Source organism: Podarcis filfolensis (genome assembly GCF_964270895.1).
Source record: "Podarcis filfolensis genome assembly, chromosome: 2".
NCBI classification, from domain to species: Eukaryota; Metazoa; Chordata; class Lepidosauria; order Squamata; family Lacertidae; genus Podarcis; species Podarcis filfolensis.
This window is the reverse complement of record NC_139605.1, coordinates 94,833,037-94,839,490: the sequence shown is the minus strand read 5'-3', so window position 1 is coordinate 94,839,490 and position 6,454 is coordinate 94,833,037. Positions and strand designations below refer to the sequence as shown.

Below are 6,454 nucleotides of genomic sequence, written 5' to 3'. Positions count from 1 at the left end.
AGCATTTTAACATCTCTCCTCTTGTCCCACCCTCAGCAGCAAGGGAGAGTGAGCATTCCACCCTGATGACAGTCCCTTAAATATGTGAAGACTTGTCATCACATCCCTGCCCTTAATTGTCTTTCCTCCAGAGCTGAGCCTAACCAGTTCTTCTATCTTTTCTTGTTTGTCAGACCGTCATGGTTTGTGACCCTCTGATCGCCATGTGAAGCAGAAGCCGTTTTCCCCATTTATTTTTTTCCTGGAGAAAGGCTTCGAGGGGGCCTCCTGAAGTGCCATAGGCAGTGGCCTGGTGGCTCTACAGTTCCTTGGGAATGTTGATTTAATTCCCTTTACAGTTGCTGTTGCAATATCTTTCAGGTCTTGCTAGCGACGAGAGGAGCGCAGGAGCCATGTTTTGACGTTAATAGAGAAACATCTCTGTTCTTGTGGAGAGGTAACTAATGGCTCCCACTGGGATTTCATGATCATTGAATACTAATCACAGTGAGCAAGGGCAGCCTTGGAGAGCCAGGGCTGTCAGCAGGTGACACAAACACTCACAATACATCCCAGACTTCCAGTCGGAATGCTGAGAGTATTAACACTTCTGCAGCAGTACACAGAGCTACTTCAGCTGATGCAAGATCAACAATTCATTGCACAGATCTCCTAGTTATCTAAGTCCCCTTCAGTAAGGTCTCTGTTTTCTGCTAATTTGCGGTTTTGCCACACAAGTACAAAAATTGATATGGGGTGGAGAATTCAGCATCCAAAACCTCTTAAATGCCTGGTATGGAGTTGTTGGGTTTTTTTAATCTCCTTTCTTTCTTTTTGGTTAAGTTTCCAATCCTTATGGTTTAAACGTGTGTGAGAAATTGCTGGTGAAATCTTGGAGCTGAGGAGAAATGTTTCAGTACCCTGCATATTTCTTGGCACTACCTCTTTAAGAAGCAGAATTAATCATGCAAAATAAGCAATTTCATGCAGATTTGCACAATGTGTTCTCCTTTCAGAGTTTAGCTTTCCTTGGTGTTACTTTTGCAAAGAATACACACACACACACAGAGAGAGAGAGAGAGAGAGAGAGAGAGAGAGAGAGAATAAACACAACCCTACCTTCAAGTTCTTAGGGACATGGTGGCCCTGATAGGCCATCTCTCCAAATATTGAGATAGAAAGCTTTGACTAGCAAATTTGAACCTAGCAAATATGGGATCTTTAGTATAACACAGCTGCAACTGGTCATCAAAAACTATGATGGGAATGAGCCTAGGCAACTTTTAGACTCACACACTCCCCTTTCCACTCCATCTCTGGTACACACACATACACATACAGAGAGAGAGAGAGAGAGAGACTAAACCAGAGCTTTCCAAACTTTTCATGTTGGTGACACACTTTTTAGACATGCATCATTCCATGACACAATAATTCAGTTTTGCTAGCAAACCAGAGGTTAAACAGACCCCTTTCCAGCCCTGGGAGGAGCGTGGGGGGCATTCACACAACACACCTACCTGCTGTAGCCAACACACTAACATGTTGCGACACACAGTTTGGAAAGCTCTGGACTAGACATTTGCAGATTTGTGCTTTTTTAGAGCTCCTCTGGCACAGCTACGAAGCTTTCGCTTCTGCTTTCAATTAACCATAGTTTAGTGTTACATCTGAATGGTAAGCTGTGGTTAATCTTAGCAATGGCCAGCTGCATAAAGCATGGTTTGAATTAGACTTGTTTCAGCCAAACCACAGTGAAGAAAAACCACATTTTGTCGGGATCACACAATGTGGCATGCTGAAGTTGATCAAAAACAGAAGTTAAATCTTCTGAAATCCTCCTTGGGGTTGTGCCGGAGGGTGGGGAGCAGGAGAGTCCAGGGGAGACTAGGCTCAATAAACCATGGTTTATTGTGACACCTGGATCCAGCCTTAGTGTGATATCGTTAGGAGAATAACATTTCTGTGCCTGTGTATTGCAAATTCTTACGATTCCTTCCAACAAATGGTTAACATGCTTCATATGCTTCCACATCCTGCTTCGCCTATCATGCATCCAATAATCTTCACATCTTCTTATCCCTGAACACACACAGGCACAGACAATGCAGATTTGTTTGTTTGTTTGACTGTTTATTAGAGCTGCAGTAATTTGCTTGGGACTAAATTCCAGGCATTCCAGCATGGAGAGCCAAAACTGCACATAAAACAACAAGGGTGGGGTGTCTGCTGGCATTACCCTATTGGCTACTGTAACTTATTGCGCATGGGACCTATATTCTCATGGGTGTTCCAGATGTGTCTTTTGTGTTGAATGACAAAACCTGAAAATCAGTCAGAGTACTGCAAAATAAAAAGTGCTACTGTCCTTAAATAACAAAGTTTGAGCTATCCAGATTGAAGTTTTTGTAGCTTTTCAGTGGACGGGTGCTTTTTTTTGGGTAGCATCAAATATGAATATATGAATATATAGAACAGAATTCATGCCCTACAAGCAGAGCCAGTAGAAAATCTATGAACTTTGATGCCTACCACAGATTGCAAAAAAGAAAAAAGAGGGAGGATAGTTGTTCACCCGCCAAGCCAAAATGCAGTGAGTGGGCTGCCTTCAGCTGGTGGGTCACAAATTACAGTGGTACCTCGGGTTAAGTACTTAATTAATTCCAGAGGTCCGTTCTGAAACTGTTCTTAACCTGAAACACCGCTTTACCTAAGGGTGCCTCCTGCTGCTGCCGTGCCACCGGAGCACAATTTCTGTTCTCATCCTGAGGCAAAGTTCTTAACCCGAGGTACTATTTCTGGGTTAGCGGAGTCTGTAACCTGAAGTGTATGTAACCTGAAGCATATGTAACCCGATGTACCACTGTATACAGGTCTGCTCTAAAGGCTTGTGTGCCACACTCTGCTTATCAGCTGTGATTTTGTCTGTGCCTTCTGTGTCCTCAGGGTGCAGGGAGACCCTTACCTTTTGTGGTCCCCCCCCCAGCCCTTAGGTTTCTTTTTCTTTCTTTTTTAAGGCTTCTGGCGGAGACTCACAGTTTGGCTACAGTGGGGAGGAGTCGAGGCCTGAAGGTTTCATTCAGGTTTCCCTACCTTCCCCCCCCCATGACTCAAGCATTACTGGCCCCCATAGCTGGCAAACCTCCAATTGCCAGTGTCTGCCTTGCAGCCTCCCCCCACTCAGATGCCCTCCATGTACCGTATATTTTGGACTATGGCCACTTCAAAATAGGTTGGGGAAGCAGGTTGGGGAAGGTTTGTACCAAATCCAGCCTGCCTCCATTCTACTACAGTAGTACCTTGGGTTACAAACGCTTCGGGTTACAAACGCTTCAGGTTACAGACTCCGCTAACCCAGAAGTAGTACCTCAGGTTAAGAACTTTACCTCAGGATGAGAACAGAAATCGTATGGCAGCGGGAGGCCCCATTAGCTAAAGTGGTACCTCAGGTTAAGAACAGTTTCAGGTTAAGAACGGACCTCCGGAACGAATTAAGTTCTTAACTAGAGGTACCACTGTATAAAGGCATGGGGAGTTCAAGAAGTCCATACTAATGTCTCATCTAAAATAACTAATAAATAATGATTTGCACGCACATAAGAGTGAGCGCTTATAGACTATTCTTGGGGGTGGGTGCAGGGCAGGAATGACATATGGAATCCCAAATATCAAATTCGGAAACAATGGACTGTTGGTGCCTGTGTATTACACAGCCAGGTTACACAGCCTAATTTTTTCTTTTTCTTTTTCTCCTTTAATCCTTAACCGATAAGGAGAAGTTGAGCTTCTTCTGCGTTCTGCAGGGCCGAGAGGATGAGGCAATCCAATCCTCACTTTACCTCATGATGGAGCCTAGGAAAATGCCTCTCCTTGTTTCCCGCTCCTCCTCCTCTGCCTGTGTTGTGCTGAGCTGCGCTGGCTGTGCTTTGAGGGGCGGCCGAAAGCCCTGAGAGACATTTGGTTGCTATGGGAGTCCTGAGGCAGCAGTTTGCTGGATGTGGCAGGGAGGAATCTGTGTGTTCCAGGGAGCCTCTCCAGCCTGCTTTTTCAACTAATTGTCAAACCGGGAAGAAGGGAGAAGCTGGCGGGAAGCCAGGCAGGCAGGCAGGGGGTGGAGGTGTCTGCCCTGGGACTCTCAGCAGGTGCTGTGCACAATGACGCAACCGTCCGCCCAGAGGTACAGGTGTTAGTTACATGAGTAGGTACGCACCGAGCTGGGGGAAGGGAAGCTGCCCTAGATTTCTTTTTAATCTATGTGGGAAAGTGTATCTGAAGAAGGAATATTGTACAGCTGGAGAAAGTGCAAAAACGGACAAGCAAAATTATTGTTGTTATTATTACCTGCCCTTCACCAGAGGGTCCCAGGAATGTAAAATACAGCATTAAAAACAGTTTAAAACAGAATGATCAAGGGCCTGGAGCCTCACCCCTGTGAAGAAAAGTTGGGGCCTCCTTAGTTTAGAAGGGAAAGGGCAGGCAAGTGAAAGTGGGCAGGACATGGAGATGCAATGAGACTGAGGGTACTTTCTATCATATGTGGTGGACCTGTAAAAGGGTAAAAGAGTATTGGGAAATAATTCATAATGAATTGGGGGGGAGAGTTTATAAGTAATTGTACAAAAAAACCCACCCAGAGTCCTTTTCGTTGGGGATAATTCAGACGGAAATTCCCAGGTGTCAAATAAGGTTATTTATGTATGCCACGACTGCGGCCCGTGTTTCATTAGCCCAAAAATGGAAAATGAGCAAAGTCCCAACTAAAGAAGAATGTCAACTTAAACTGATGGAATATACACACCTTGCAGACCCAACATATAGAATAAGAGAACAAGAAGAACATACATCTAAAGAAGATTGGAAAATGTTTATTGAATATATGGGGGGGGGAATAGTGTATATTTGAAAACATGGTCAGCATTAAGATATATTCAACAGTGTAAATAAGTTTTGATGGATGTAATAACGGAATACTGAATGGTTTCGTTTATATAAAATATGCAGGGATTTATGTTATGCAAAATGAACCATGGAAAGAGAAGAAGGGAAGGCATTGATATTTTAAGATTGTTTAAATGAATATTCTAAAATGTAAAAACAGAAAATTTAATTAAAATTATGGGGGAAAAGAGAAAGTGGACCTGACAGAGGGGTTTAAGATATGAATAATGTAGAGAAAGTGAATAGACCAGGCTTCCTCAACCTCGGCCCTCCAGATGTTTTTGGCCTACAACTCCCATGATCCCTAGCTAGCTAGCAGGACCAGTGGTCAGGGATGATGGGAATTGTAGTCTCAAAACATCTGGGAGGCTGAGGTTGAGGAAGCCTGGAATAGACAGAATATGTTCCTCCTTCCCCTGTTTCCCATACTCTGATCACACTAGAACCCGGGGGCATTCAATGAAGCTGAACAGAGAGAGATGTGGGCCAGACCAAAGGTGGTGCATAGTTAATGTGTGGGATCCACTGCCACAAGATGGCCTCCAACTTAGCTCTGTTGCCCCCTCAGCTCCCGACACCTCCTCTTCCCGCTCCTTCTCCCTCTGAACATTCATCATCATCCCACCACCAATCCCCAGGCTCAGAGACTTCTTCCCTTGGGGGTTCCCTCCTGCCATTCCTCTGTGTCCAACCAGTCCATGGCAAAAATGCATCACCAGAAAAGAGGCCACATCTGCATAGAGTTTGTATATGGTAATTCATATGTAAAAATACCAATTTGAAACTGTTGACAATAATAAAAAACACAATACAGCTGTGTACACACTATACCTTTAACACCCATTTTCCCACTCAAAGAATTCTGGCCATTGTAGTTTGTTAAGGATCACTGGGTATTGTGACACAATGAGGGGTAAACTACAAGGCCCAGGATTCTTTGAGGGAAAGACGGTGTTTCTAGTGTGTTTTAAAGGTATAGCGCACATAGGACAGGTGAGTTATTTATATTTTAACCAGACTTGGACCAGGCAGCCCTTTAAACGGAGGACCATCCTCTGTGTAAAGTAGGATATATGATCACCTTAGGTTCAAAGGAAGAATGTCAGAAGTCACTGACCATTCTTTAAAGAACAAGCTGTGTGAAGGCACCTCCTTATTTCTGCTGCTAAGAAACGACAGGGGGTTTCTTATTATGGCTTTGCTGCCCCATAGCCTGGGTTCCTGGAGCCAGAGTTCCCAGGATTTGGTTCGATTTTCTTTTTCTTTCCCCCCCCTCTTTTTTTCTGTTTAAAAGATCCCCAGCAGCATCTGGAAACCTTGGCAACCACCTAAAGGCGTGCCTGGACTCTGGGCCTTGTGCCAAAATTAATAAATCTGCCTCATTTCTAGATGCTTTGTGCTATTGAGGCCTGCTTCGCTCCTCTGCAAGGCCTGGCATGACTGACAACTATGGGGCTGTAATCCCGGGAGACACAGCTGTGTTTCACAGGGTTCCAAGCTCTGAGCGTGTATCTGAAAACTAGGCCTGTTGGGCGAG

General features: G+C 44.6%; 1 long non-coding RNA gene across 1 annotated transcript; it reads left to right on the top strand.

The window, feature by feature from the left end:
- The first annotated feature begins 380 nt into the window (after positions 1 to 380).
- LOC310755790 lies at positions 381 to 4,570 on the top strand. Its single transcript, XR_014544549.1, has 2 exons — positions 381 to 436; positions 3,756 to 4,570. It is a non-coding gene; the product is annotated as an uncharacterized lncRNA (long non-coding RNA).
- The last annotated feature ends 1,884 nt before the right edge of the window (positions 4,571 to 6,454 follow it).